The sequence below is a fragment of the Aotus nancymaae genome, unplaced genomic scaffold (assembly GCF_030222135.1).
Source record: "Aotus nancymaae isolate 86718 unplaced genomic scaffold, 86718_ANA_hifiasm-v0.15.2.pri h1tg000108l, whole genome shotgun sequence".
NCBI classification, from domain to species: Eukaryota; Metazoa; Chordata; class Mammalia; order Primates; family Aotidae; genus Aotus; species Aotus nancymaae.
The window spans coordinates 3,608,456-3,630,510 of NW_026988523.1; the positions used below are offsets into that span (position 1 = coordinate 3,608,456).

At 35.2% G+C, this 22,055-nt stretch overlaps 1 long non-coding RNA gene across 6 annotated transcripts in view; it reads right to left on the minus strand.

Annotated features, from left to right (window-relative positions):
• Positions 1–22,055, minus strand: part of LOC105711706 (uncharacterized) — a 285,757-nt gene that overhangs the window by 214,008 nt on the left and 49,694 nt on the right. For all 6 annotated transcript variants that reach the window (XR_010340352.1, XR_010340355.1, XR_010340353.1 and 3 more), the window contains one exon: positions 4,187–4,397. This is a non-coding gene — a long non-coding RNA (uncharacterized LOC105711706). The remainder of the gene's footprint in view (positions 1–4,186; positions 4,398–22,055) is intronic.

Below are 22,055 nucleotides of genomic sequence, written 5' to 3' on the forward strand. Positions count from 1 at the left end.
ATGGTGTAAAACCAGTACTCACTGAGTATGCTCCTCAACATATGACTGGGTTACATTTGGAAAAACCTATTACAAGTTGAAAATATTGTAAGTCAAAAACACACCTTCAAGTTACAAATGTTTTCTATTTATGATAGGTTTATTGGGATAGAATCCCATCATGAGCCGAGCAGCATCTGTGTTTATCCTTTCCATTTTTTGTATTCTGTTTTAATTTCTCCTTATTTCTTTCTTCAGTCCCATGGTTCAATGCAGAATTACTTTTTTTCTGCCATTATAATTTCCATTAGAATTATCTTCATGAACACCCAATTATTATGAGAACTCTCAGTATCTGATTGCCTGGAGATGTGTCTATTTTGCCTTAATTTTGAAAGGTAATTTCATCAGGTATCGAGTTTGAGGTAGGAAATCTTTTCTTTTAGCTATTTGAATATAATACTTTGTTATTTACTAGCTTCTATCATTTCTATTGAAAAGTAATTTTTCTTTTTAAAAATCAATAAAATCGATATAACTTTTAAATCTGAGAGCTATTAATATTTTTTTCTTTCTCCTTGGTTTTTAGGAGCTTTATTATGGTTATTTTATTATGGTGTTGTTTACTTCATCATTTTCTTTGTGGAATTCATAACTCTTCTTGAATCTATGTCTTGATGTTTTTCAAGAGTTTTGGAAAATTATCAGCCATTATCTCTTCAAATATTGCTTCTTCCCCGTTCTCTCTCTTTTTCTTCTTCTAAGATTGTGATTACTCATTTGATAGATATTTTCATTATTTCCTATCTATCTTTTATCTTCTATGCTTTCCTTTACTTTGTTTCTCTATACTTTTTTCTGAATAGTTTCACTGACTTATCTTTTAATTCACTAATTCTATTTTTGGCTATGTCCAATTGGCTCTTAAACCCACAGATTAATTTTTAAATTCAGTTATTGCATTTCTACTCTAGAATTCCAATTTAATTATTTTTCTGGATTCCAGTTCTGTACCAATTCTCTTCATGCTGTCCTTTTTAGTTAGAATATTTATCATAGTTATTTAAAGGTCCATGTCTGATAACTCTAATAAATGTCTCTCCTATAGGTCTGTTTCATTTTTTTCCTGTTTTTTTTTTTTTTCTCTTCAGTTTTGATCATTTGCCATTGCCTCCTGGAAAGTGTGGTAATATTTTATTAAATGATAACATTGTATATGAAATATTTTAGTGATACCTTTATGCTTTTGGTGATGTTATCTCCCTCCATAGAGTATTTATTTTGTTTTCAGTGGACTATTAGCCTAGGAAGATTGCTTTAATAGAACAAGGGATTAGACTGACATGACAGTTTGTTTCAGTCACTGGAAGGACTTACTCTGTTCATTAATTCCAATTTGCATCCCTTTAGGGATCTCAACTAAAAAGTTTGTTTATCAGGTCCCTGACACATTCACAGATTCTAATATCTAGTTTTTGTCCTCTCAGTTCCATGAAACTGCCAAAAGCAGCCCTCAGTTTCTCAATGTTGATCTGGATAGGAAAGGCAGCTCCAACTTTCAGGCTCCTCTCCTGGTTCTTTTATCATTTTGACAATCTTGAATTCTCAATTTTTGACTGCCTTATAGCTCTCCAATGTCATCAAAATGATTTTTTAAAATTTATCTAGCATTTCAAGTTGTATTTCATAAGTTGACTTCTGAAAGTATAATTTCTTGGTCAAAGTTACAGACATTTTAAAAGTCTAAAACATGTTTGCCCTATTATCTCCAAAAATATTTGGCTATCTATATTCTAATAATTAGGCTTAGTTTTAAGTGACTATCTATAACTTTACATTTTTTTAATTTGAGAAAAAACATGAAAATATTTTTAACCTGGAAAAGATTTTCTCTACCCATCCAGCCATAAAATTTTATTAATGGAATTTTTACTTTATTCTTCACACACAGCAAAAGATCTCTTTGGGCCTGATTCAAAATATATTAAACTTCACTCATAAAGATATTTTATTCCTAGGAACATGTTTCCATTTACATCATACAGGGAGTTCCCATGAAATTCTTGTTGTAACCTTAAATGCAATTGCTTCAATAATTGCCAAAATAAAGATCTGGTGGGCAAAGCCTAGGAAGCAGAAAAGTAACTTAAAGTTTTGCACATGGTCCAACATTTCCAGCATATGTGGGTGGCATGATAATTTCCATGCATCTTCTGTTGCCACCCATTAGGAATGCACCTAACTGAACATGTTAATAAGAGTCAGTTTGTGGCTCATGAGAGGTAGAAAACTCAAGCTCTGCACTTTGTAATGACAGGAACAAATGCTGTGTGGCCTCTTAAGAAAGCTACAAGAATACGGGGTTTAGGGCACCTCAACCAGAGAAGCTAACTTCAAATTACCAGACACATCTATTATGAAGTGTTGAAAGGAAAAAGACAAACAAATAATAAAGTTACAAAATAAAGTTTATTTTATCAAAATTAAAACGGCTTCCTTCCCTCCACTTCAGAGTAACCTTGAGATGGAACAGTCTGAGGATTACATTGCTATAATCCCTTAGCAGTTAGTTCCACAGCAGGAGGTTCCTGCTACAGACAAAATTATAGGGTTAGGAATGTTCACAATTCAGTGACCCGATTGGCTGACTGTTCCTTAGAGCTTTAGAATTAAATATTTATACATCTAAATGGGAGCAAAGAAAGGAAAATGGTCCATAAAGAGAGTCCCAGAGCATGTATTATTGAAATAACAGATGGAAATATTATATTTTTGAAACATTCTTTCTATAAAGAAGTCTTTTGAACTGTGTTTTGGTAGGATAAGCTGAGCCAAAAGTGGAGCAGAGTGAGAGAAAAAATAAGGTTTTATATTCAAATGTTGGTGTCAGCAGAGTATAAAGTTAGCACTTCCCAAAAAAAGGCATGTCCCACAAAGCACTGCAGCACAATGTGTTTGCTCTACTTCACATAACAGTCCCAGAGGAGAAATATTTCAAAATACATTTTACCATCACTGCTCAGTTTGTGCGTGGACTCTCCCGAAACTTGACCTCTGACATCTTTGCAGAGGGTGTATGGTGGGAGACTGAATTTTTTATGTTTCCTAAAATGACTGAAACCTAAGCTAAGACTCAGGTTATTATCTCGAAAAAGTTGTTGGCTACCTCATACTTGCTGAGAGTTTGGTAAGAAGTATATTTAAATTGTTGGTTTTATGCCACATGGGCAATAGTGATTGGTTATCTAGGCAGGGCTTGCAGACTAAAAATGGAGGCATGCAGAAAGCAAGAAAGTAGGCACAAGGCCAGATGAAAAATTCATCACACTTCCTTTATTTTCCTGTATATGGGAGCCTGTGCCCATGACAGAACCAACAACTCAGCATTATTCTGTTGTCTTTCCAGGAAAAATATCCCATTACTAAGCAATCAATTTGAAGTGCTCCATGGCCAGTCCAATTTCTCCATCATTTAGTTCTGAGGACATGGTTCAGTTATCCTGCTAGTCTTAGCTATTAGCTGGATCTGTCATATAATGATGTGATTTATTTCATGGCAACTGGTAGTTACTCTGGTTGAAAAAAAGAAAAAAAATGGAAGCCACAGAAACACAATTATTTTGACCTTGTATCCAGACAAGATTTATATTTGTGACAACTATGTAATTCTTAGTTGAGTCTCTTCTTGGGGGAAACAAAAGGAAGACTATCCTGGGAGAAGGACTATTGGCTGGGACTTAAGAAATGAAGGCATTGCCAGTTATCTTTCCTTTAGTATCCTGTTAAGTCCAGGGTATTGACAGATTCACATCAGGTGATCTAGGTATTGATAAGAGTTTGGGGATGTGGTGTTTGTATACAGGCCCTCAGCACCAAACAAGTCAGTTGGCAAAGGGCATAAATCCAGTAACCTATGGCCTTTGAAAATTCAGAATGAGCAATAATATGGCAACTTCTGTCAAAAGAAAGAAACATGAAAGAGAAAAAGAGATAGTAACTCACTTGCACCTACCAGTGGGGACACCTCAGAGCAAAGCAAAAAAAAATACTTTAGTAATGGCTGCTTGGGTGACAGCATCTGGTTTAGGGAGTCAACTCAGAGAGACTCAGAAGCTCAGGGTTCCAGCCAGGAGCAGAAAGGACTCTTGGCAGAGCTGTTTCCTGTACCTCTTTTGATCATAAAGCTCAGTTTTGGAAAGGTTCTCACCAGTCTTGTGGTTTCCTGGTCGTGCATCAGTACATTCTGGCTGAAACACTTCCCTTCCTTCAGGCCAGCCCCTCCACCAGTGGCTCCCAGCTCCATGGTTCACTCTCTTCAGCTTTGAACTACACTCCAAGGACACTACTGGCTGCAGCATAAACCTCAAATGAGAGCTTGCAGTTGGGATGGTAGCCCTCCCCTCCTTGTGATGGGGATCCTAAAAGGAAAAAAACAAGGGTAAACCCAAAAATCCATAGAAGCATAGAGTTTTAGAATCAATGAGTGGTTAGCACACAATCTCTTTTTCAATATCGTATGCAAGAGAGTCACCTGGGCAACTGGTTAAAATACAGAGATTCCTAGTCCAAAGTCAGATCTTCTAAATGAGAATCTTTAAGTAGAAACTGGGAATCTATGTTTTCAAGAATCTCCTTGGCAATTCTTGTGTATAGTCACTGTATAGTATAATTTATCCGTTTTTATAAATTAGAAAACCTAGGCCCAGAAACATTAATTAACTTTGTCAAGGTAAAACAGGTGGCCTAAATCTGATGTTGTGCTCTTTCTATTGTACCACACTGTTCTTCACTCTTCTTTCTTGTGATTCTGTAATCGGGCTTGGGTCTCATACTTCCTAACCATGCACTCTTCCTGTGTGCTATGAGCCTATGTATGTCTCTAAAAATAACTCAGTCTGTTTATATAAGGTCACTTTCAAATCCCAGTATCCTCACCTCAGGCAGTATTAAACAAATGTGTAAGTTCAGAACAGCTATTAGAAAAGATAATGCTCTTATTCATCTGTTCTTGATGAGAAGTTATATATGATGTGACTAGGGACACTGGCAGTTTGGATAGCTCACAAGTGCCCTCCCCTCCCAAAAAAAAAGGATTCTACAGACACTTTAGCAAGTGATAATTATACACAGTCATTCAAAATTTTCAGGGTTATTTATAGAACAAAGTTTCTGCTAGATGGCTTGGGTATGCTACAAAGTAGAAATGGTTAAGCAGAAGACCAAAAGATTCTCCAGTGAAAATGGCTAATTTTTCTCTAGAAACTGAATGATATTAGAAACTCAAATTTTGCAATGGATCAGAACCATCATAAGCTGAAAGGAGCACTAAGAATGATATATGCTTCATCATTCCCATGCCTATAGACCGGAGTGTGAACTGTGCCAGGAGTTACAGACTAGCTCAGAGAAGTCATAATACCATGTGATTAAGTACTTCGTGGTATATGCATAGAGGAAACTTTTAAAATGATGCAAGAATAAATTGTAGTTGACAATGCAACTTTTGAAGTCAGATAGATCTGAATCAAAATCCCAGATCTATGACTCACCAGCTGTGTAGGCTTGAGAAAGTTATTTAATTTCTTTGTGTCTTAATTTCCTTATCTATAAAATGAAACCTGAGAGGGTTCTCAAGAATATTAATGCATGAGAGAAGGAAGAATGTATTGGGGAGGGGTACTGGGTTTTTGAAGAAAACAACAGTGACGGTGAGAAATGCAGGTAAACCAAACTTATCCAAGGAGAAATACAACATTATCCAAGGAGTAGCAAACTAAAAATATTTGTATGATAATTAACGTAAATATCAATGTGAGTTTTGTCACCAAATCTCACGAGTCCTGTGCCCATATTAGGACATGTAAAGATCATCAAATATGGCTAACATATACATATTGGATAAGCCTCATGAAATTAGAGAGTTTATATGTTTGTTCACTCCCATGCTTATTGTTCAGTTATGGAATGAATGAATAGGTCGGTAGGATCTAATAAGAGCCGAAAGTCTTCATACCTCCACAAGAGAGGAGGCCAATAAATATATAAATACCTCTGAGCCTTCTGTGTGACTGCCTATCTGTGTGCAGTTGTGTGTGCCAATTCTCTTTGCCATGTAGCCAAGAGACGAAGGTTAGGTTCTGTTGTAAGAACAAAGTAGATTCCCTGTTGTGTTGCCAAAATGTCTTAAACTCTGCCTCAATACCGATGAACTTGGGTAACACCTGCTTAGATAAAAGTTCTAATATTAGTAACACATTGCCTAATAATTGGTATTATCTCAAATTAGATGCCATGTCAAGAAAGCCATAAGTTTGTCCTGAACATTTCCAAAACATTGCTATAACATAATGGAGACGTGGTGAAAAGGTCTTGGAAGTAAACAATAATTTAATAAATTCTTGTATTACAGTTGAAGTCCACTACAGTTGAAGTCCAAAGCCATTAAATTGGCAGAATAAAATGAAGAGGGAAGAAGGGGGAGGTAAGAAGAAAGAAAAAGGAATGAATGAAGGAAGGAAGGCCAGTGAGCCAGCCAGGCAGCAAAGAGAGTACAGGATCATATACTGAAGCCAAAATATAAGTAAGCTAAAACTTGCAGTTATTTTCGAATGTATGTTCTCTTAAAATATCATTAGCTCCACAAGTTAAATTAGCCACTATAAAATGAGTCAAACTGTCACAAAGAACAAGAGTAGTTCCCTCTTCACAGCTCACTGATGTATACCGAGTCCCTTGGTGGTGGAAGTGGTGCAGCATGCTGGTTATGAGCTCAAGCTTGGGGTCAGAGAGATGAAGATTAGCTCTGCCTCTCACAAGTTCTGTGACTTCAAAGAAGCCACTTATGCTGACCAAGCTTCAGTTGTTTTTGTTTTTTGCATAAGGGATATAAGAATATATACCTCACGGATTTACATAAAGACAGTGCTGATAATAAATCCCAAAACATGGTACACAGGCTCAACAAATGGTAATTACCATTTTCATCATCAGCATCAGCATCACTAATATTATTGGCATCTTGAAATATCTCAATATCTGAGATCCTGAAATATCTCAGTTTTACTATCTAAAAATGTATTATGTGAGTTGTGTGGAAAATGGGGCTGGGAAATGTATTTATTGCTGGAGTTCCTGGGAGAAACATCTAAAAACTATATTCCCCTGTGGCAGTTGAAATTACTATACTTAGCTTTTATACGTATCCTTATGCTCACAAACTGCACACAGCTTTTTCTGTCCTTTATATTCGACCTTCTGGTTACACACAATAGATTTTACCTTTTGCTGATGAAGCAACTAAAGCAAAGAAAAATGAATTACTTGGCCTGGGATCATAAGATGAGCCATAATTATCATAATTCCCCAAATCCCAGTCCTGAGTTTAGTCAAACAAACTGGAGTTTCTATGGGGTTTAACAATGAGTCAACCCTAGAGATATCTGGGACAATTTTAAGACAATCCAAATATACTTTGCATTTCTTAATTGTATTATACAAAAAAAAGTAAACTGAACAGAGTAATGAAGAATACAAGGCTGTGTAGTAAAAATAGTAAGGAGTCTTTTAGGTTCTACTATAAAAACAAAGTAGATTTGATTCATGAGCTACAGGAAGATTATTCTGCTAAAAGAGAACCAAAATAATGAGGTAAGTTTTAGAGAGAAATGATTAACATAGTCTGTGTGGTTACTACGGTGGTTGCATGGAGACTTAAAATATTTAAATAAAATAAGAAATTCTGTGGGGCCAGAGAGCAGAAAAGAAGAACACAGAAGAAGAAGTAAGGAGACCTGGCTCTGTTCATCATTAATTAAACTGCTTAATGGAGATCATATAGTTGCTAAAATGGGGATATGTATCCTAACCCTAAAGAATTGTTACGAAGATATGAAAACAAAATATTAGCTTTTTAAAAACTAAAAATAATATACACACTAGGTATTATTGAAACTTACTTATTAGGAAACATTGATTATTTCATATGACCACCCCTGTCTCTGCCAAAAGAAACCCCAGAAAAAAATCTAGCCTTGAATCCCATTCTCTTTTACCCACAAGTTAGATGTATATTAAACATTAGTATTGGATATTATAAAAGATTCAAAGATCTATAAAACATGAATTCTGCCCTTCAAAAATTTGACTGGAATATAAAACATAAAAGGTATATAATTACAGAAAGATAAATCAAGACATAGTTTGATAAATTACTAAAAGATTTCTACATAAGACCACCATAAAAATTTATTCATGTTGATGAAAGCTGGAATGGTTAAGGTGAGCAAAATAAAAGGAGGTTGAATTTGTGATAAGACATGGAGAAATTAAATTGTTAAAATGTGTGATGTTTTTCACATCATACTGAGAGTTAAACATTTACCCTACAGAAATTGAGAAGAGTCTAAAAATATTTTAGTAAGAATGAATCTTTTGAAAGACCCATCTAGCATGGTGGTTTGGAAAAAGAATAAAAGCAAGAAAACTCATTAGGAAACATTTGTGATAATTCAAATACAGGAACAAAGGCCTGAAATACAGTGATGGCTGTGGGAATTAAAATGAGACAAATATACAAGAAATTTTTAGAGAGATTTCTTGGGAAAAAAATCTACCAAATCTGACAATTGATTCAGTGGATAAAGTAAAAATCAGCATAAATATCAGACAAAAGAGACGATGGTTTTAAGTCTCAGTTGGGAAAAACATGGTCCCACCTAGAGATATAGAATGTCACAGGGAGAATATTTTGCTATTATAACTTTTAAGAATAAAATTTTCAGCACAGTACTTGGGGAGTAGTAATAGCTCTACAAATTACTACTGTCAGATATGCTTACAGCTGTCTCAATAAATCAAGGGTAGGTTAGAGAAAATCAAAGACTTGAAAAAAAAATAGGGTTATATTTAGCAAAATCCAATAGTCTGTAAATATACGATCTACCTTGTGGACTAGGCATTATCCACTGTGACATAAGCAGACATATGAAGTTTACATGGCCTTAGGAAAATGAATAGTTAAATTTTCTTAGGTGTTATCAAAGTCTAACTGTTGTAGTGTCCAGAGCATGTGGGGTGTATATCAATACATTATCTCTTCTTATACTACAGTCTAAGAATGATAATACATTCTCCCAATAATTCATGACCAAAAAAAAAAAAAACTTAATAATTGTGGTCAGCAGAATAATGGTTCCCCAAAGATGTCCATTTCCTAACCCCTGGGACCTTGAATGTGCTACTTGACATTGTAAAAGAGTCTGCAAAGATAATAAATTTAAGGATCTTGTGATGGGAGATGACACTGGATTATCCAGTTGAGCTTACTATAATCACAGGTCCTTTTAAGTGAAAGAAGACAAGAAAGTAAGAGTTACAGAGGGATTGGAAGATGCTATGCCTCTTAATTTGAGATTTAAAAAGTGGCTATGAGCCAAGGAATGCAGGCAACCTGTAAAAGCAAATAAACAGATTCTCCCCTAGAACCCCTAAAAGATATGCAGCCCTTTCAACACCTTAATATTAGTCCAGTGGGACTTTGCTGAACTTCTGACCTACAGAATTCTGAAGTAATAAATTTGTATTCTTCAAAGCCTCACTTGTTACAGAAACAATAGGAAATTCACACAATAATATGGTGTATATTTGTTGACTAATTTATGTTCATTGTTGAAAATTCAAAGTCTATAAAAAATAATCTTTTTAATAATATGATGACCAAATTTGCTTTTCTGGCAGTGACAGAATAACATGTACCTGATTTGTCTTTTTATGAACAACTAGAAACTGAACAAAATATAAGAAACAACTCTTTTTAGATACAGGACTATATTCTCTATAAGAAAGGAGGAAAATGAAGTGACCTCTACAATCCCCGAGCTGTCTCCCTGAAAACACTTTTGAGACCACATTTGAAATTCCAGGCACCCAGAGGGATGAGACTTTTTAGAACATTTGTACCATACGACAGAGACCATACATTTGTTAAGCCTGTGTACCAATATTGTACCTTAGTTGTAGAACTAAACTAGCTCCAGAAGACAGGCAACTCTAGACCTACACTAAGAAAGTTTAAAAATAAGCCTGAAAAATTTAAACAAAACCTCAATTTATCTAGCTGGCACTCAAAACAAGAGTCTACACTCTTCAAATGGAAGAAAACAAAATACACAGACTCTTCAATGTAATATTCACAGTGTTCAGCAACCAATCAAAAAATATTAAATATGATCATAACCAAAATAAAAATGAATTGATAGAAACAGATGCAGAAATAATAGATATGGTGGAATTAGTACACAAGAATACTCAAACAGCTATTATAAATATGATCATGAAGTTAGTAAAGCACGAACATAAGAACAAGAGATATGGAAACTAAAGAAGAGTGAAATTGAACTTCTAGAACTGAAATTCATATCGAGAACTTCACTAGATGGGAAAAGCAGCCAATTAGACATTATAGAAGAAAAGATCAATGAAGTTGAAGACATAGCAAGAGAAACTATACAAACTATAGTACGCAGAGAAAAAAAGCTAAAGAAAAATATAAGATTCAGTGACTGTGGAACAATAAATCACATAGTTTAACATGCATGTAAATGGATTCCCAGGAGAAAAACTATTTGAAGACATAAAATCAGAAGTTTCCCAATTTGATGAAAACTATAGCCCATATATCCAAAATGCCCATGCATTCAAGAAGCAAAATAAAAACAAAGAGAACCACAGGAAGGCCTCTCATTATCAAATTACTGAAAATCTGTAATAAAAAGAAAACAGTAAAAGCAGCCATAAATAAAAAGAAACATTGAATTCAGGGAAACAAATATAAGAATGATTAATGACTTCTTAGATATAGCAAGAATACAATGAAACAGTGCCTTTAAACTGCTGAATGTAAAAAATGTCAACCTAGAAGCTAATATACAGAAAAAAATCTCCTTCAAACATGGAGATGACCTAAAAGCATTTAAATACAAACACAAGTTGAGAGAATTTGTCACTAGAAAATATACATTAAAAGAAATGTCATGAAGTTCTTCAAGGGCAAAGGAATACCAGATGGAAACTTGGATCTATAACAAAAATGAAGAGCTCTGAAAATGGCATATTTGGACAAACGTTAGAACCCTTTGTTTAACTGTAATTTACTTTTTAAAATCTACTGTTTAGAATGGTAACAACAATGTATTGAAGGCTAATACGTGTAAAAATATAATCTGTGACAAATATTAACACAATTATGACACAATTTTATGCAAATAAAATCTTTGGTGGTAAGAGTATTACATTATACATAAAGTAGTATATTATTTGAAGGCAGACTAAAGAAGTTAAAGGTGCTTTTTATTAAACTCCTGAGAAATTACTAAAAAAAAAAAAAAAGAAGACCACATTGATAATAAGCAAAAAATTGACATAGAATATTTAAATATATTCAGTTAAGACCAAAAAAGCCATGAAATGGTAAAAATATATAAACAGGAAAAATAAAGATATATTTAGGACAGTAAAAAAATATGATGAAAGGATTAAACTTAACTGTATTGCTAATTACACTCAATATAGATGACCAAAACATCTCAATTAAAAGGCAGAGATTGTCACATTGGATAAAAAAGCAAAACACAACTACATGTTGTCTAAAAGAAATACACTTTAAATATAAGAATATCAGAACACCTGGGGAGAAGAAAAGGGGGTTTATGAGTTCAGCTGCTGCAGACTTAAAATTACCAAAATCAAAAGACAGCAACTACAAAGTCAATAGGCGGATAAATCCACAAAGATGGGAAGAAACCAGCGCAAAAAGGATGAAAACACCCAAAACCAGAACACCTCTCCCCCTACAAGGCAGCATAACTCCTCACCAGCACGGGAACAAGACTGGACGGAGAATGAGTGTGATGAAATGACAGAATCAGCTTTCAGAAAATGGATAATAAGAAACTTCTGTGAGCTAAAAGAACATGTTCTAACCCAATGCAAAGAAACTAAGAACCTTGAAAAAAGACTTGATGAAATGCTAACGAGAATGGACAACTTAGAGAGGAATATGAGTGAATTGATGGAGCTGAAAAACACAACACGAGAACTTCGCGAAGCATGTACAAGTTTCAACAGCAGAATTGACCAAGCAGAAGAAAGGATATCAGAAGTTGAAGATCAACTCAATGAAATAAAACGAGAAGGGAAGATTAGAGAAAACAAGGTAAAAAGGAATGAACAGAGTCAACAAGAAATATGGGACTACGTGAAAAGACCTAATCTACGTTTGATAGGTGTACCTGAATGTGACGAAGAGAATGCATCCAAGCTGGAAAATACTCTTCAGGATATTATCCAGGAAAACTTCCCCAACCTAGCAAGGCAGGCCAATATTCAAGTCCAGGAAATACAGAGAACACCACAAAGATATTCCTCTAGAAGAGCAACCCCAAGGCACATAATCATCAGATTCACCAGGGTTGAAATGAAGGAAAAAATACTAAGGGCAGCCAGAGAGAAAGGTCGGGTTACCCACAAAGGGAAACCCATCAGACTCACAGCAGATCTCTCAGCAGAAACCCTACAGGCCAGAAGAGAGTGGGGGCCGATATTCAACATGCTTAAAGAAAAGAACTTTCAACCCAGAATTTCATATCCAGCCAAACTAAGCTTCATAAGTGAAGGAAAAATAAAATCCTTTGTGAACAAGCAAGTACTCACAGATTTCATCACCACCAGACCAGCTTTACAAGAGCTCCTGAAAGAGACACTACACATAGAAAAAAACAACCAGCACCAGCCACTCCAAAAACGCACAAAATGGTAAAGAGCAGCAACACAATGAAGAATCTGCATCAACCAATGGGAAAAACAGCCAGCTAGCATCAAAATGACAGGACCAAACTCACACATAACAATATTAACCCTAAATGTAAATGGACTAAATGCCCCAATCAAAAGACACAGACTGGAAAATTGGATAAAAAGCCAAAACCCATCAGTGTGCTGTATCCAGGAAACCCACCTCACATGCAAGGATACACAAAGGCTCAAAATAAAGGGATGGAGGAAGATTTACCAAGCAAACGGAGAGCAAAAAAAAGCAGGAGTTGCAATTCTCATCTCTGATAAAATAGACTTTAAAGCAACAAAGATCAAAAGAGACAAAGAAGGACATTACATAATGGTAAAAGGATCAATGCAACAAGAAGAGCTAACGATCCTAAATATATATGCACCTAATACAGGAGCACCCAGATACATAAGGCAAGTTCTTAAAGACTTACAAAGAGACATAGACTCCCACACATTAATAGTGGGAGACTTCAACACACCATTGTCAATATTAGACAGATCAACGAGACAGAAAATTAATAAGGATATCCAGGACTTGAACTCAGACCTGGAACAAGCAAACCTAATAGACATTTACAGAACTCTCCAGCCCAAATCCACAGAATATACATTCTTCTCAGCACCACATCACACCTACTCTAAAATTGACCACATAATTGGAAGTAAATCACTCCTCAGCAAATGCAAAAGAACGGAAACCATAACAAACAGTCTCTCAGACCACAGTGCAATCAAGTTAGAACTCAGAATTCAGAAGCCAACCCAGAACCGCACAGCCTCATGGAAACTGAACAACTTTCTCCTGAATGTAAACTGGATAAACACTGAAATGAAGGCAGAAATAAAGATGTTCTTCGAAATCAATGAGAACGAAGACACCACATACCAGAATCTCTGGGACACATTTAAAGCAGTCTCTAGAGGAAAATATATAGCAATAAGTGCCGACATGAGAAGAAAGGAGAGAACTAAAATTGACACTCTATCATCAAAATTGAAAGAGCTAGAGGAGCAAGATCAAAAAAACTCAAAACCTAGCAGAAGACAAGAAATAACTAAGATCAAAGCAGAATTGAAGGAGATAGAGACACGAAAAACCCTACAAAAAATCAATAAATCCAGGAGTTGGTTTTTTGAAAAGATCAACAAAATAGACAGACCACTAGCCAAAATAATAAAAAAGAAAAGAGAGAATAACCAAATAGATGCAATAAAAAATGATAAAGGGGATATCACCACAGATGCCACAGAAATTCAAACCATCATCAGAGATTATTACAAACAACTCTATGCACATAAATTAGAAAACCTGGAAGAAATGGATAAATTCCTGGACAGTAGCCTCCTCCCATGCCTAAACCAGGAAGAAGTCGAAACCCTGCATAGACCAATAACAAGGTCTGAAGTCGAGGCAGCAATTAAGAGCCTACCACCCAAAAAAAGCCCAGGCCCAGATGGTTTCACAGCCGAATTCTACCAGACATACAAAGAGGAACTGGTACCATTCCTACTGAAACTATTCCAAACAATCCGAAAAGAGGGAATCCTTCCCAAATCATTTTATGAGACCAACATCATCCTAATACCAAAACCCGGCAGAGACTCAACAAGAAAGGAAAATTACAGGCCAATATCCATGATGAACATAGATGCAAAAATCTTCAATAAAATACTGGCAAGCCGATTGCAACAGCACATCAAAAAGCTTATCCACCATGATCAAGTAGGATTCATCCCGGGGATGCAAGGCTGGTTCAATATACGCAAGTCTATAAATGTAATTCACCACATAAACAGAACCAAAACCAAAAACCACATGATTATCTCAATTGATGCAGAGAAGGCCTTCGACAAAATTCAACAGCCCTTTATGCTAAAAACTCTCAATAAACTAGGTATCGACGGAACGTATCTCAAAATAATAAAAGCTATTTATGACAAACCAACAGCCAATATCATACTGAATGGGAAAAAACTGGAAGCATTCCCTTTGAAATCTGGCACTAGACAAGGATGCCCTCTCTCACCACTCCTATTCAATATAGTACTGGAAGTTCTAGCCAGAGCAATCAGGCAAGAAAAAGAAATAAAGGGTATTCGATTAGGAAAGGAGGAAGTCAAATTGTCTCTATTTGCAGACGACATGATTGTATATCTAGAAGACCCTATCACCTCAGCCCAAAATCTCCTGAAACTGATAAGCAACTTCAGCAAAGTCTCAGGATACAAAATCAATGTGCAAAAATCACAAGCATTCCTATACACCAATAACAGACTTAAAGAGAGCCAAATCAAGAACGAACTGCCATTCACAATTGCTACAAAGAGAATAAAATACCTAGGAATACAACTAACAAGGAACGTAAAGGACCTCTTCAAGGAGAACTACAAATCACTGCTCAACGAAATAAGAGAGGACACAAACAGATGGAGAAACATTCCATGTTCATGGTTAGGAAGAATCAATATCGTGAAAATGGCCATACTGCCCAAAGTAATTTACAGATTCAACGCTATCCCCATCAAGCTACCAATGACCTTCCTCACAGAACTGGAAAAAACCACCTTAAACTTCATATGGAACCAAAAGAGAGCCCACATAGCCAAGTCAATTCAAAGCAAAAAGAACAAAGCGGGAGGCATCACACTACCGGACATCAAACTCTACTACAAGGCTACAGTAATCAAAACAGCATGGTACTGGTACCAAAACAGAGATATAGACCAATGGAACAGAACAGAGGCGTCGGAGGCGACACACCATATCTACAACCACCTGATCTTTGACAAACCTGAAAAAAACAATCAATGGGGAAAGGATTCCATGTTCAATAAGTGGTGTTGGGAAAACTGGCTAGCCATATGCAGAAAGCAGAAACTGGACCCCTTCCTGACACCTTACACTAAAATTGACTCCAGATGGATTAAAGACTTAAACATAAGACGTAACACCATAAAAACACTAGAAGGAAACCTAGGCAAAACCATTCAGGACATAGGCGTAGGCAAGGACTTTATGACCAAAACACCAAAAGCATTGGCAACAAAAGCCAAAATAGACAAATGGGACCTAATCAAACTCCACAGCTTTTGCACAGCAAAAGAAACAGTCAATAGAGTGAATCGGCAACCAACAGAATGGGAAAAAATTTTTGCAGCCTACCCATCTGACAAAGGGCTGATTTCCAGAATTTACAATGAACTAAAAAAGATTTACAAGAAAAAAACAAACAAGCCCATTCAAAAATGGGCGAAGGATATGAACAGATCCTTTACAAAAGAAGACATACATGAGGCCAACAAACATATGAAAAAATGCTCATCATCACTGGTCATCAGAGAAATGCAAATCAAAACTACATTGAGATACCATCTCACGCCAGTTAGAATGGCGATCATTAAAAAATCTGGAGAAAACAGATGCTGGAGAGGATGTGGAGAAATAGGAACACTTTTACACTGTTGGTGGGAGTGTAAATTAGTTCAACCACTGTGGAAAACAGTGTGGCGATTCCTCAAGGACCTAGAAATAGAAATTCCATTTGACCCAGCAATCCCATTACTGGGCATATATCCAAAGGATTATAAATCGTTCTACTATAAGGACACATGCACACGAATGTTCATTGCAGCACAGTTTACAATAGCAAAGACCTGGAACCAGCCCAAATGCCCATCGATGACAGACTGGACAGGAAAAATGTGGCACATATACACCATGGAATATTATGCAGCCATTAAAAAGGAGGAGTTCACATCCTTCGTAGGGACATGGATGAACCTGGAAAACATCATTCTCAGCAAACTGACACAAGAACACAAAATCAAACACCACATGTTCTCACTCATAGGCGGGTGTTGAACAAGGAGAACACATGGACACAGGGAGGGGAGCACTATACACGGGGGTCTGTTGGGCGGAGGGGGGATGGGGGGGGTGGGGAGTTGGGGAGGGATAGCATGGGGAGAAATGACAGATATAGGTGAAGGGGAGGGAGGCAGCAAATCATACTGCCACGTGTGCAGCTGTGCAACAACCTTGCATGTTATTCACATGTACCCCAAAACCTAAAAAATGCAATAAAAAATAAATAAATAAATATAAGAATATACAGAGGTTAAAAGTGAAAGAATATAAAAAGATACCACAGAAACACTAAACAGAGAAAGCTTATGTGACTGTTAATTTCAGGCAAAATACAGTTCAGAACAAAAAATACTATCAGGAATAATAAGGCCATTTCATAAGGATAAAAGAGTTAATTCATCAAAAAGATGTAACAATTCTAAATGTGTATGCACTTTATAATATAGCTTCAAAAATACATAAGATAAAAACTAATAAAAATGAAAGGAGAAATAGAAAAGCCCACAGTTATAGTTGGATGTAAAAACATATCTCTCCTAGTAATAAAACAAGTTGACAGAAAATCAGTCTAGAAAACTTGAACCCTATCAACCAAGGTGAAACCTAATTGACGTATACCAACAATGGCAGGATAGGCTTTTTTTCACATGCAAATTGGTCACTTACCAAGATAGACCATAAGCTGAGACATAAAACAAATCTAAATAAGTTGAATGGATTGAAATGATTGTAGTATGCCCTCTGACCTCAGCAAATTTAAATAAGAAACTAATAACACAAAGATACATGAAAAATCTCCATATACTTAGAAATTAAACAATATACTTCTCAATAACCCATGAATTAAAGAAAAAAATGTAAAGGCAAATAAGATAATATTTCAAACTATATGAAAATGAAAACATAACATATCGAAATTTATGGGCTACAGCTAAGTTATTGCCTGCAGATAAATTTACAGTTTTAATGCTTATATTAGAAAACAATATGTAATATCAGTGATCTAAGTTTTCATTTTAAGAAGCTAGAAATCAATTAGACTATTAAGCATAAAATGGAAAAAAGAAAATAATAAAGGCAAGAGAAAAACTCAATGGAATAGAGAAGAAAAATCAGAGAAAAAATATCTAAAAGTTACTTTTTTTTAAAAGATCAGTAAAATTAGAGACATCTGGCTAGATTGACCAAGAAGACAAACTCTTTAAACCATAACAGGGAAAAAAAGCAATACATTTGACTTTATAAAAAAAATTTTTTTAACTTTCTAAAAGAGAAAATCAGGAAATTAAAATGTAAGCCATAGACAGGGATGCAGTGGGATATCTGTAATACATATATTTCATAAAAGGATCGTATCCAAAATATATACATGTAAAGTATCCACAACTCTATAATAAGAAAAGAAGCAACCCAATTTTTTGAAAATGGGCAAAAGATTTGACTGATTTCTTGCAAAAGAAAATATATAAATGGTCAATAAATAGGAGGAAAGAAGGTCCACACAATCTGTAATCAAGAAAATACAAAAAATAGGCCCACAATGAGATATTACTAGACAGGCATTTAGAATGGCTAAAAACATTTTAAGCTGTCAATATTCACTGTTGTTATGAATAAAAAGTAAGGAAATTTTTTATACATTGATGATGGAAGTGTAAAAGTACACCATTTTGGAAAAGAGTTTAGCAATTTGTGTAAAATTAAAGTACACTTACCATTTGGACCAGTGATTCCATTTTTGGATATTTACCAATGAAAATCGAGAACATATATTCACAAAAAATCTGTATACGAATGTTCATAACAGCTTTATTAATGATGGTCTCAAACTGGAAAAACCTAAAGTTCCATTAACAGATAAATGGTTAAACAAATTATGATATGAATGCTACTTAGCAAAAGAAAGAAAGAGAGAGAGAGAGACAGAAAGGAAGGAAGGAGGAAGGAAGGGAGGGAGGGAAGGAGGGAGGAAGGGAGTGAAGAGGGAGAGAAGGAAGGAAGGAAGGACAAAGCGAGGGAGGGAGGAGAGAATGAGAGAAGGAAGGAAGGGAGGGAGGAAAGGAGGAAGGGATGAAGGAATTGCTCACATACGCAACAGCAAGGTAAGTTTCAATATTATGTTGACTGAAGAAAGTTAAAAACAAAAGAGTACATACTCTTACATTGTATGTCCATTCCACTATACTGTTACACATTGCATCATATGACATCTAGAATAGGCAAGACTAATATATAGTGACAGAAAGAAGGTCAGTAGGTACTTTACTGAGTAAAGGGAGGGATGCTGACAACAAATGGGCATAAGCAAACTTACAGGGGTGATGAAAACATTCTATATCAATTCAAGTAATGGTTATATGAGTTTATACATTTGTCAATACTTATTAATTGTTCACTTAATACATGTGCATTTTATTGTATGTAATTTATATTTCAATGATGCTGATTTTAAAAGAAAAAACTATTTAAACATCTATAAATCTGTCACCCAATTTTGTCATAATTCTAAGTTTTTCAACCTTCAAATTCATATTTGAGATTATATTCTATGTACTATTTGATACCTGTTTCTCTACTTGTACCATTTATAAGCACTTGATGCATACCATCAGTAATTATTTGCAGATATTTACTAGCTTAATGATCCCTATGATCCTTTATTATTTTAATAAAAATGTGTCTTACAGTTTGGTATTTAGATTTTCAGTTTTTCACTTTTAGAAATAACATTCCAGTCATCACTTCTACACATAAAGCTTTGTCCACATTTGTATCAGTTCCTTGAGAAAGATTTCTAGAAAAGCAATATTGGCTTAGGTTAAAGGATACAAGAAGAAGATATTTATATGTGGCCTCTACTTTTCTAGAATTTTACTTACAAAAATTCTGCTTAAAAGATGAGCCACAATGACAAACCAAGACTATGATTCTTATTTCAAGATGATTTGCTTGCAAGATATATTTTAATTAATTAGCACCTTAGAAATTGGGGCAAGATGGCCAGGCACAGTGGCTCACTCCTGTAATCTTAGCTCTTTGCATCACTGTCAGATGCAAAGTTTGCAAATATTTTCTCCCATTCTGTAGGCTGTCTGTTTTGTCTGTTGATAGTTTCTTTTCCTGTAGAAAAACTCTTTAGTTAAGTCCCATTGCCAATTTTTGTTTTTGTTACAATTGTTTTTGTAGTCTTCATCATGAAATCTCTGCCAGTTCCTATGTCCAGAATAGTATTTCCTATATTTTCTTCCAGGGTTTATGGTTTTAGGTTTTACATTTAAGTCTTTAATCCATCTTGAGTAATTTTTGTATGTAGTAAAAGGAAGAGGCCCAGTTTCAATATCCTGCATATGGCTAGCCAGTTATCCTAACACCAGTGGTTGAATAGGGAGTCCTTTTCCCATTTCTCGTTATTGATATCTTTGTCAAAGATCAGATGGTTGTATTATAGGTATGTAGCTTTATTTCTGGTTCCCTAACTGTTCCACTTGTCTATGTGTCTGTTTTTGTACCAGTACCATGCTGTTTTGGGTCACCATAGTCTTGTAGTTTAGTTTGAAGTCAGGTAATGTAATGCCTCCCAGCCTTATTCTTTTCACTTAGGCTTGCTTTGGCTATTCAGGCTTTATTTTGATTCCATATGGATTTTTTAATAGTTTTTTTTCTAATTCTGTGACAAATGTTTTTGGTAGTTTGATAGGAATAGCATTAAATGTGTAGATTGCTTTGGGAAGTATGCCCATTTTAACAATATCGACTCTTCCTGTCCGTGAGCATGGAATGTTTTTCCATTTGTTTGTGCCATCTATGATTTCTTTTAGCAGTTTTTAAATTCTCATTTATGGATATCTTTCACTTCCCTTATTAACTGTATTCCAAGGTATTTTATTCTTCTTTTGGCCATCGTGAATGGGATTGCATTCTTGATTTGGTTCTCAGCTTGGATAATGCTGGTATATAGAAATGTTAGTGATTTTTACACATTGATTTTGTATTTTGAAACTTTGCTAAAGTTGTTTACCAGATCTAGAAGGTTTTGGACACAAACTATCAAGTTTCATAGGTATAAAATCATATCATCTGGGAAGACAGTTTGACTTCACTTCCTATTTGGATGCATTTTATTTATATCTCTTGCCTGATTGCTCTGGTTAGGACTTCCAGAACTATGTCAAACAGGAGTGGTGAGAGTAGGCATCTTTGTCTTCTTCAGGTTCTCAAAGAGAACGCTTCCAGCTTTTGCCCAGTCAGTATGATGTTGGTTGTAGGTTGTCATAGATGGCTGTTATTATTTTGAGATATGTATCTTCAATACTTAGTTTGAGGGTTTTTAACATAAAGGGACATTGAATTTTATTGAAAGCCTTTTCTGCATCTATTGAGATGATCATGTGGTTTTTGTTTTTAGCTCTGTTTATGTGATGAATCACATTTCTTGATTTGCATATGTTGACCCAACCTTGCATCCCAGAAATAAAGTCTACTTGATTATGGTGGATTAGCTTTTTGATATGTTGCTGGATGTGGTTTGCTAGTATTCTGTTGAGAATTTTTGCATCTACATTCATGAGGGATATTGGCCTGAAGTTTTCTTTTGTTGTTGTGTCCCTGCCAGGTTTTGGTATCAGAATGATTCTGGCTTCATAGAATGTGTTGGGGAGGAGATTATCCTACTCCAATTTTTGAAATAGTTTCAGTGGGATTGGTATCAGCTCTTCTTTATATATCTAATTGAATGTGGCTATGAATCTATCTGGTTGGGGACTCTTTCCGGTTGTTAGGATTTTTATTACTGATTTAATTTCTGAACTCTATCGGTCTGTTCAGGATTTCATTTTTTTCCTGGTTCAATCTTGGGAGGTTTTATGTGTCCAGGAATTTATCTGTTTCTTCTAGGTTTGCTAGTTTGCATGCATGAGATGTTCATAGTAGTCTCTGAGGGTTTTTCTTTTATTTCTGTAGGATCAGTAGGAATGTCCCCTTTGTCATTTCTGATTTGTGTTTATCTGGATTTTTTTTCTCTATTTTTCTACTTAGAGATCTGTCAATATTATCTATTCTTTCAAATAATCTATTTTTTGCTTCATTATCTTTGGTATGGCTTCTTATCTGTCATTTTCGTTCAGCTCTGATTTTGGCTATTTCTTGTCTTTTGCTAGTTTGGGAGTTGGTTTGCTCTTGTTTCTCTAGTTCCTCTAGCTGTGGTTTACCCAGGTTGTTACTTGAGATTTTTCTAACTTTTTGATATGGGTATTTACTGGTATAAACATTCCTCTTAACACTGCTTTAGCTGTGTCCTAGAGATTCTGGTATTTTGAATCTTTGTTTTCATTAGTTTCAAATAATTTCTTGATTTCTGCCTATCTCC